The 9,544-nt window shown below is 52.9% G+C and overlaps 1 long non-coding RNA gene and 2 other non-coding genes across 3 annotated transcripts; 2 read left to right on the top strand and 1 right to left on the bottom strand.

The window, feature by feature from the left end:
* Positions 1 to 370: 370 nt before the first annotated feature.
* On the bottom strand, positions 371 to 4,073 carry LOC116745094. Its single transcript, XR_004347259.1, has 2 exons — positions 3,115 to 4,073; positions 371 to 639 (listed from the first exon to the last, which is right to left on the bottom strand). It is a non-coding gene; the product is annotated as an uncharacterized LOC116745094 (long non-coding RNA).
* A 360-nt stretch (positions 4,074 to 4,433) lies between these two features.
* On the top strand, positions 4,434 to 4,627 carry LOC116746526. The gene has a single exon (XR_004347781.1). It is a non-coding gene; the product is annotated as a U2 spliceosomal RNA (small nuclear RNA).
* A 3,815-nt stretch (positions 4,628 to 8,442) lies between these two features.
* LOC116746524 lies at positions 8,443 to 8,633 on the top strand. The gene has a single exon (XR_004347779.1). It is a non-coding gene; the product is annotated as a U2 spliceosomal RNA (small nuclear RNA).
* The last annotated feature ends 911 nt before the right edge of the window (positions 8,634 to 9,544 follow it).

Here is a 9,544-nt window from a genome sequence, read left to right as displayed (position 1 = left end):
AGCTCTAGATTCTACTCCGTAGCCCACTCCACCCCCTGTCGATTTGGATTTTAACTCATATCAGCCCTCAGGGAACTTCCCGTGCTGTTAACTGATTGTAGCCACTTGCACATTGCATTTTTAATAGAGCTTGTTATTATACGAGACCCAGAATCCTTTGCTGTGGAGAGAACAGGGTATAGTTAGAAGCGTGGGCCAGGTAAATCTTATGAAATACCGGCTGCGTTATTTAACAGGCGTGCGAATGAGATCTAGCGGCTCTCCCAGCTCTGATCGGTTTCCTCCCCTGCAGGGTAGGGGTAATGATACCTCCATCCTAGAGGTGTTGTGATGCTGGAAGGAAATAATCCATGTCACACATCGGGTTCAATAAACAGAGGCTTTTATTGTTATAGTAGTTCACGACTTTAAGGTGCCATCTTTTGTGAGAGGTACCATTCTTCTACCTAGCCCTAAGAAAGACAGGACGAAGGAAACAAAGAAAGACGTGCTGCGATGTTAAACGGCGAGAGTGCTTTCTCCCGGCGTCGAATGTAAGACGCATGCTGGTTCCTGAGATGTAAAGATGTGAAAACGATGGGCATCTTGGAATGGACAAAATCAGGCATCACTATGGAGTGTGACGCCTTCTGTTGGGGGCTGTTGAAAGACCAAAAAGAAGATGTGGGGATTTGCTGGCCTCCGTGATGGCAGGCAAGTTGCGAAAAGCCCAGTTCTTGGTTGAGTCTAACTAGTTTGATGGATCCAGTCTAGCTGGGCAGGAAACTTGCTCTCCAGCACACAGACAGACTCTTATGCTGTAGCGCCAGGACCCCGAGCACATTCGGGGTGGGGGCAGGGGGGTGAGGAGCAGCCGGTCTGCTGGTCCACGGCGCACCCCTGATTACGTGGCTGGGAAAAAACCATCTCCCTTTCCGACTGCAAAGTCAGACAGACCGATCCAGTTCTGTTGCTAGTCAGAAAAGTGAAAGCTTTTGTTCTGTGACTGGGAAAAGGGAGAGGGCGGGAGAAAGGAGAATTGAGGGCGAGAGGGCGGGGTCGGAGAGAAGGGAGAGGAGGTCAGAGAAAACAAAATGGTATCTCCCTCCCTGTCTCTTCATCTAGGGCAAGCTGACAAGTGATGAAAAGAAACCTGTGGGAGCCGTCCAAGGGGTCAGGGTAAAACTTGAGGGGAAGGCAGTGCTGCTGCAGGGCCAGGAAAAACAGATACAGTGAGGCCTGGACTTGAAGAGGCTGTCCTCCCCAGCTGGCAGGGCACCCAGCAGGCCTCTGATGCCCAGGGATGGAACACTCAGAAGCGCTTGGAGTTGGCAGCCTCGGCACGGGCAGACCTTATCTGAGCGTGCAAGGCTTCCTCGGCAGCAAAGAGCAGTGGGTGTGGTTGAGTGGCAGCCAGAGGAGGGGAATGGAAGAACGCGGCAGATGCCCCTTGCTGACCACAGGGAGAAGGTCATGTTCACCACCTGTGTGATCCCAGGACCCACACAGTGACAGGCACAGAGTTAGGTGTGATACCAGAGAATCAGTTGAATCAAGACTCTTAAAAACAGGATATCAGAAGATTTTCTTAAAAAAAAAGAGAAGTCATATATGTGTGTGTGTGTGTGTGTGTGTGTGTGTGTGTGTGTGTGTGTATACACTCACTTTTTTTTTTTTTTTTTTTTTTTTTTTTTTTTTGCGGTATGCGGGCCTCTCACTGATGTGGCCTCTCCCGTTGCAGAGCACAGGCTCCAGACGCGCAGGCTCAGCGGCCATGGCTCACGGGCCCAGCTGCTCTGCGGCACGTGGGATCTTCCCGGACCGGGGCATGAACCCGTGTCCCCTGCATCGGCAGGCGGACTCTCAACCACTGCGCCACCTGGGAAGCCCCCACTCACTTTTTAATATGATAAAGTCGGCATCTGAAACTGATGAGAAGACGGACTGTTTCATATATGATATTGGGACAACTGGGTAGCCATCCAGACAAAATAAAGTCAGATCTATACCTGAACTCAAATACTAGGACAGATGTGAAGTAGGTCAGAGATGGAAACGCAAAAAGATCAACCGTTCAAAAGACGGTGGGCAGGGGACAGGAACGTGCAGTTCACAGAAAATAATAATGGATCTCAAGCGCATGAAAAGCTGTACGACCTTGCTCATAGTAAGAGATAACATTGGCTATTATGCAAAAGTTTGATAACATGGTGGTTGGGCAAGGCTGTGGGAAACAGGCACTGGTTGAGAAGGCTATCTGTGCTCTTCCAGTCTCTGTCTCTGGCTTATCATTTCCAACTCCCTGGCAGCAATGATAACTGGGTCCATAGTGAGATTGTAGGACGCTTGGACAAAGGCTCACCAGCCAGCCACGTCCTGGTGTTGCCTGAACTTTTATAGGCACTTTTGTCTGTACACATGGATGTGAGCTGGCTGAGGGGCACTGACTCACGTTAACCGAACTCACAAGAAGCTGGTGCGTGAATTAGAATGCTAAGTCGTTAACTGACAAAGGGAGACACTGCTTTGCAATGACAGGACGTGCATGTCTGCAATCCAAGGGACCTCATTCTAAAGGTCAAAATACCTAGGAAGCTAAACCGGTGAGCACAAGATGACCTGATGAACACGGAAGCAAGCAGAAATGTAGTGGAACACAGTGAGGGTCGTAATAATTACCGCGAGCCGGGAGGCCTGCTAATCTCTTTCTGTACGGACAGATCGCATCATGTAATATTTACACATTCATGTGTTCAACCGAAGTCATGTGTTCATGTGTCTAGTATATGTCAGGCCCTATTCTAAACACTGAGGAGATAAATGTGGACCGAGCGGACAAAGTTCCCTGCTCTGGAGCGTACATGCTATTAGGCTAGAAGGCAATACACAAATAAATGTGTAAGAAAGATGTCAGGTGACATGTGCTACGGAGTAAAATAGAACCAGGTGAATGAGGGAAGATTAAGCACAGGACTATATGTTAATATTCTCATTTTTCTAGATGAAGAGGGTAAGCTACAGAGAAGTGAGTTGCCTGCGATATTTTCCCTTATGTTTGGTACTTACAGGAATACCATAGTCCAGGCGTGTCTCGTAATTCTTAAGATCATGTCTAATAATTTCTCATTTCCTTACCTCCAATTTACAGATAACGTGGCTACATCGAAGACAGACGGTTAAGCGGGGAGGCCAAGTCACGCACCAGGTCACGTGATTATTAACAGGTGGAGCGGGATTAGAGACTAGGTGTTCCGCGTCTCTGCTCTTAACCGCTGCACCGGACGGCTCGTTCCTGTCTCTCTTCAGACAGACCTGTGCGTCAGGCTCGGCAACACTTACTCTCACAGTGGGCGGGACACACAAGAACCACTTCTCTTTCTTTTGGTGCCCTTTTCTAGGTCCCGTGCTCTTCATAGATGGATCCGACCTCTTCCGCTCACTAGCTGTGTAGTCTTGGGCAAAGTTGCTCACCCTCTCTGTGTCAACCGCTCCGTCCGTAGGTAAACTCTGAAAGTCTGATATAAGGAAAGCACTTAGCGCAAAGCCCGGCCCAAGCAATAAATGTTTCCTATTGTGTTGTTACAGGCAACACAGCTGCTCGGTTGTTTCAGTGTCACAGCCATGACGCCTTCACTGGAACCTCGTTGGACACTAGGGCCCACATTCTAGACTACCAAGCCAAGGTCGCCTCACGAGCTCCCTTTACACCCCCTCAACCCCACACGGTAGGCACTAAGGTTTCCACTTCTCAGCTGGGGAATTAAGGCTCTGGAGGTGAAGGAGTTTGCCCTAGTGGCCTGCAGCCGGGGCAGGGCGGGGGTCCTGACAACCAGGGCAGCAGTGCTCGCAGGGCGCGATCTCGGGTGCCCAGTTCTCACTCACCGCAGCCCCTGCCAGGCGACACCGGCCAGGCACTCCTGGACTCCCAGCCTTCGACTGGGTCTTCGGCCTGGACAGAGCCAGCCCGTGGGACCCTGTCGTCTTCACAGTGAAGACCAGATGACGTTTTTCGTACTCGGACCAGTCTGCTGCGAATCAACTGCGCAGACGCCCTCCTCCATTCTCCCACCCCCAATTCCCCTGAATTCTGTCTACGCGAGAGCTGGTGCCAACGAAGAGGTCCGCCCCAGCCCAGCCTCCGCTCATGCGCGCAGAGGCGGTGCCGAGGACTGGGCGGGTCAACCCGCGCGGCTACACCTACCCGCGCGGAAAGGGCGGGGCATGCAAATTTAAAATGGCGCTCCAGCCCGAGGACGCCGAAGCTACCGCAGGTACCGAATTCCTCTTCTACGATGTAGAGAATAAAAAACCTTCACGAGAGTGTGGTGTGGTGCCACCCACAGTACTGTCACCGAAGCAAAGGAAGTGAGACCTCGAGTGAGCAGTGACAGGGGTCACACTGAGTCGAATGTGGATGCGAGGAGGACGGGGACAGCGATGCCAGGTCGTTGGGGATCGCTTCTCGGCCTTTTGGCTAAGGTCAAGTGTAGTATCTGTTCTTATCAGTTTAATACCTGATACGTTCTCTATTCCGAGAACATCGTATTAAACGGGTTTTTGGAGCCTAGGAGTCGGGGTGTGGAGCTTGCTCCGCCCGCTCCACGCGTCGACCTGGTATTGCAGTGTTTCCGGGACTGGTGCACCCCTCCCGGGGAGATAATGGGAGTTTGAAAAGTAAGCGGCATGGTTTTTCTTTCTCTTGTATGCCCGGTTGGAGGTTCTTCTTTACGTTTGGAAGGTGGAACACGGGTCTTCCGTGGAACTTCTTTGTGTCTGCTGTTCATCTCGTGGACCTAAACGGCTAGGTTATGGGTGTTTGCGAAGCGTGACTAGTGCGAGGAAAGAGAAGAGTGTTTTCTCCGGGACCTTGTCCCTAATTTTCTACGGGGCGGCGTGAAAAGGTTGAGAGTGGGGTTTCTACTTGGGAAGAAGAGCCCACCGCGCGGAAGTTGCGGGACCTATGTCTCGTGTGAGTCTCGTGCGGTTTGAATGGAAGTCCACCACGCGCGAGGAAGAAGGAAGAGTGGTCTCCGTCCGGGTTTCAATACCTACCTCCTAATGTCCCCCTGAGAATTAAGTAAGACGGAGCGTGTCAAGTACTCAGCCGAGGGACGGGCGTACAGTCAGTGCTCTGTGGCTCGTAGCGGTTAGTTTGGCCCGGGAAGCTAGTTTAATCTGCCTCAGGAAACGTACAAAGTAATACATCATCTCTGACCACCAAAACTCCCATTGTCTTCCAGTGTGTGTGACTTAAGAAGTCAGTGCTTCTGAATCTAAGGCGCACGGGGGGGTCCGCTGTGGACCTTACAAAGAATGCAGGTTCTGGTTCAGTAGGGGTCACGGACTGAGTTGTGCCCCCAAAGTTCGTATCTGTAAGCTCTATTGGGAGGGGAGGCCTCTGGGGCCGGTGAGGTTAGCAAGAAGTGATGGGGGGGTGGGGTCCTCTTGTTGGGATTAGCTCCCCAAGGCGAGGAGGCACGGGAGAGCGTATTCTTCTCCTCTCTCTAACACGTGAGGAGAGGGAGGAGAGTCCGCCACGTGCAAGCCAAGCCAAGAATATCCCCAGAACCCCTGCCAGGCTCGCACCCTGATCGGGGACTTCCAGTCTCCAGAACTGTGACAAAATACATTTAAGTTCTTTAAGCCACCGGCCTGTGACATTTTATTTTGGCAGCCCTGGCAGCCCTCTCAAACTAAGACCGGAGGTGTGACTTGGTGCCTGCCTCCCGCATTTCTCACCGGCTCCGGGGCGATGCGGATGTTGCTGTTCACAGACTCGCACTTTGAGCAGCAAGGGCCTAGGACAGATTACTAGAAAGTGACCCTAAACGCTGTGTGTTTTCCCTGACGATGAGTACTTTCAGTGTTCTCCTGTACACCTACAACAGCGATCTGTTATGGTAACTCCGAACCCCTAACAGCTCTGGCCTGTCAGAGGCACTCAGCAAGTCATTGCCAGAGAGGAGAATGGATGAGCCAAGGGCTGTGCCTGACAGTTGGCTGCCGGGCCTCGGGGGAAGACCTCTGGCCTTGGAAGACCTTTGGAAGCCCCGGGGGTGAGTCAGGCAGCCTCTCTCCCCTCTGAGGTTTGGGGGTGATAACACTTCCTCAGGGTCCTGTAAAGGTAAAATGGGATGGTGACCAGGAATGTGCCATAAGCAGTGCCTGGCTCACACACAGAGGCACTAACAAACTCGTCGGTGAGTAGATCTGAACCCCACGAAAGGTTTCTTGGCCTCTGGACTGGAACTCCTTGATGCAACGCTCATGTTGGCCTCCTGACCTGGAAGCTGGCCAGACTGTCCCGGTCAGGGCAGCCAGCGGGCCCGGGCGGGAGGATAAGAATGGGGGGTGGGGGTGGCGGGGCCGTGTTTGATTCCTGGTCGGGGTTACCGGGAGCTGCGGCGCGGCCACAAAAATAGAACAAAAAAACAAAAACAGGTATCTGAAATACCACTTCAACACGTAATTAATACGGAGATATTTGACAGTTTTTAATACTAAGCCTTTGCAATCCCGTGTGTATTTCACACTTAACAGCACATATGGATTAGGAGGAACCACCTTCCTAGCGCTCCCTAGCTGCGAGTGGCTGGTGGCTGTGACGGCGCAGGTCAACAGAATGGGGATGAGAGTGGAGGGAAACGAGTGAGGCGCTTGCCTTGGCCAAAAAATTTCAGGGAGCACCAAAAACCCAGTAATCACAATAAATCTCTCGATTATCTTAGAATCCAGGTAAGATGCATTGTATCAAAATATTACTTCTCTTGATTGCTGAAGAGCGTTTCGGGGCGGCACTCCCTTAAATGTTTCGCCCGCCCGCCCCGAAGACTAGTTTCTCACTGGCCTCGCCTAGTCCTGGCCCCGGATAATAATACTAATACCCACCCCGTGGAGTTACGGGGAGAATCAAATGAGTTAATACACACGGAGCGCTCGGCAGAGGGGCGGGCACTGGGACGGGCTCAGGCAGCACCCGCCATCAGGCTTTCCCTGCGGCAGAGTGAAACGACCCCATTGGGTTTCAGTCCTGCATCAGTGATACCTTCTAGCTCTTCTGAGATCCAGTGAAAGAAATAGAAACTCCCCAACTAAAGTGAAGCTCTGTTAGGAAGGGGGATGGAAAAGGTTTACGCTGCCTGGGCAGCCTGCGGCCTTTGCCACAGAGGAGGGTTGCCGCTGCGAAACTTTATCCCCACTTTGCCAGAGGCCTTTAATTTATTTACGGGCCTTGATGCCCAGAGCGTCCCTGGCAGTCACTCTCCTCTCTGGTGTCCTGCCACCCCAGGCCAGATCTTCCCCTCTTCACCCCTGGATCGGGCCAGGACCCTCCTAAGTGCTTCTCCGATTCAGTCTGTCTTGCACACCTTTTGTTCACTCAACAAACGTTTACTGTGCACCTCCTACAGGCCGGGCACTGGGCTAGTGCTGGGATACAGAGGTTAAGTGCTTGCTGATGAGGGTCGCCGCCCTCAAGGGTCTCAGATTTCAGTGGCGGAGATACAGGACTGCCCCCAACGAGTGGTGAATGGTGGACTCGAAGTCTGGGGTGGGATGAAATACAAAGGAGGGCCGCAATCATCCTGGGGTGGGGTGCGGTGCGGTGCGGTGCGGTGCGGAAGAGCCCATGAGGAAGGCTTGCTGAAGCCGAAGCGGAGCCCAGAGGCTCTGCGTAAGAATTAGACAGGTGAGGAGGAGGTGGAGGGAAAGGAGGTTTCAGGCAGAGGAAGCTTTCTGTAGGAAGCCCGGGATCTGGGTTCATTGGTAGAATCTAGCACCGACCGACGCAGGCGCTTGAGTTGGAGAGAATCCCTCCAGCTGCTCAGCCCGGCCCTCTGCATCCACACACCTCCTCCCTTCCCCACTGTGGGCCATCCGCCTTCCGCCTGGCAGGGAGATTACCCCACCGGCCCTGGGAAGCCCCCACTCTAGACCTTCCGCTCCCCGGACTCAGAATGAGCGCCCCATCCGACCCTACGAAGCGGAGGCCTATTTAACACATTGCAGTCTGGACGTTTCCAGCGAAAGTGTCTTGCGACCTCGTCTTCAGGAAAACTCTCAGCCAACGGCTCCTCCCACAGGCCCCTCTAGCCGCCCACCCCGAATCCCCTACGGTTCGGTCTTTTGTCTCCGCTTGCGTTGATGCCAAAGAGGAGCTCCCCCGCAGCAGCCCAGAGGATAAGGTCAGCCCGCCGGAGCCACGCCCCCTTGGGCGGGCGGGGGCGGGGCATGCAAATTTTAAAATGGCGCTCCAGCCCGAGAACGACGAAGCCACAACAGATCCAGAATTCCTCTTCTACAATGTAGGGAATAAAAACTCTGCACGAGAGTGTGGTGTGGTGCCACTCACAGTACTGTCACCGAAGCAAAGGAAGTGAGACCTCGAGTGAGCAGTGACAGGGGTCACACTGAGTCCAATGTGGATGAGAGGAGGACGGTGACAGGGATGGCAGGCCGCTGGGTATCGCTTCTCGGCCTTTTGGCTAAGATCAAGTGTAGTATCTGTTCTTATCAGTTTAATATCTGATACGTTCTCTACCCGAGAACATCGTATTAAACGGATTTTTGGAGCCAGGAGTCGGGGTGGGAGCTTGCTCCGCCCGCTCCACGCATCGACCTGGTATTGCAGTGTTTCCAGGACTGGTGCACCCCTCCCGGGGAAAATAATTGAGGTTTCAAAAGTAAGAGCCGTGTGTCGCTGTGCGTTCTTCTGAGCGAAGTTTTTCTGAGCCGGAGCCTTTTGTCTCTCGACGGATAGTGTTTTTAAAATCTTCTGTGTCTGTTTCTCTTGTAGATCTGTTTGTAGAGGTAGGTTGTATGTGCAGGAACAGGAGCAAGTTCAGTCGGGTAGAGGAAAGAACCGCTGTGACTGAGAGAGCTCTCTCACAGTTTCCCATTCTTCAGCGTTGGGAGGGGTTTTCCTACTGGTTGGCGGAAGGACCCACGACCACAAGGTGACTGCCCTGTGTGCTTTGGCTGTTTTCGCATTCACCTTGCCGTGTCTCTTCTTCTGTTAGGTAACAGAACGTCCCTTTCTCCATTTTTCTCTCATTTTCCCCCAATTTTAAACCGTGTTCTTGCGCTAAGAATTTCTTCTCTTTTCTGCCTTCTCTCGAAGTGCAGCTGTGTGCTTTTGCTCAAACTTCGCGTCCTCTGGAGGACATAGCTTCTGCCCCACAGTCTTCTCAGGGGGCCTCTCTCCCACATTCCTCCGTCTGGGGAAACTAGGAAAGGAGCGGAGAGGGTATCCAAGCTTCGTCTTGCTGCTCCCAGACCGTTTCCACGTCACCCTCAAAGCAGAAAGAAAACAGTAGCTTAAGTCTTCTGTTCTTCCGTCCCTACTTCCCCCGACTTCTTTTGGTGTCTCCAGCATTACTTCTGTCCTAGTGTTTCCTGATGTCGATATCCACGGGCAGGGCTTCCCTGGTGGCGCAGTGGTTGAGAGTCCGCCTGCCGATGCAGGGGACACGGGTTCGTGCCCCGGTCCGGGCAGATCCCACATGCCGTGAAGCGGCTGGGCCCGTGAGCCATGGCCGCTGAGGAGCTCCTGGGCCACAACAGTGAG

This window comes from Phocoena sinus, chromosome 20 (genome assembly GCF_008692025.1).
Source record: "Phocoena sinus isolate mPhoSin1 chromosome 20, mPhoSin1.pri, whole genome shotgun sequence".
Taxonomy (NCBI): domain Eukaryota; kingdom Metazoa; phylum Chordata; class Mammalia; order Artiodactyla; family Phocoenidae; genus Phocoena; species Phocoena sinus.
The sequence above is the reverse complement of the archived record's forward strand: the minus strand, read 5'-3'. Positions and strand labels throughout refer to the sequence as shown.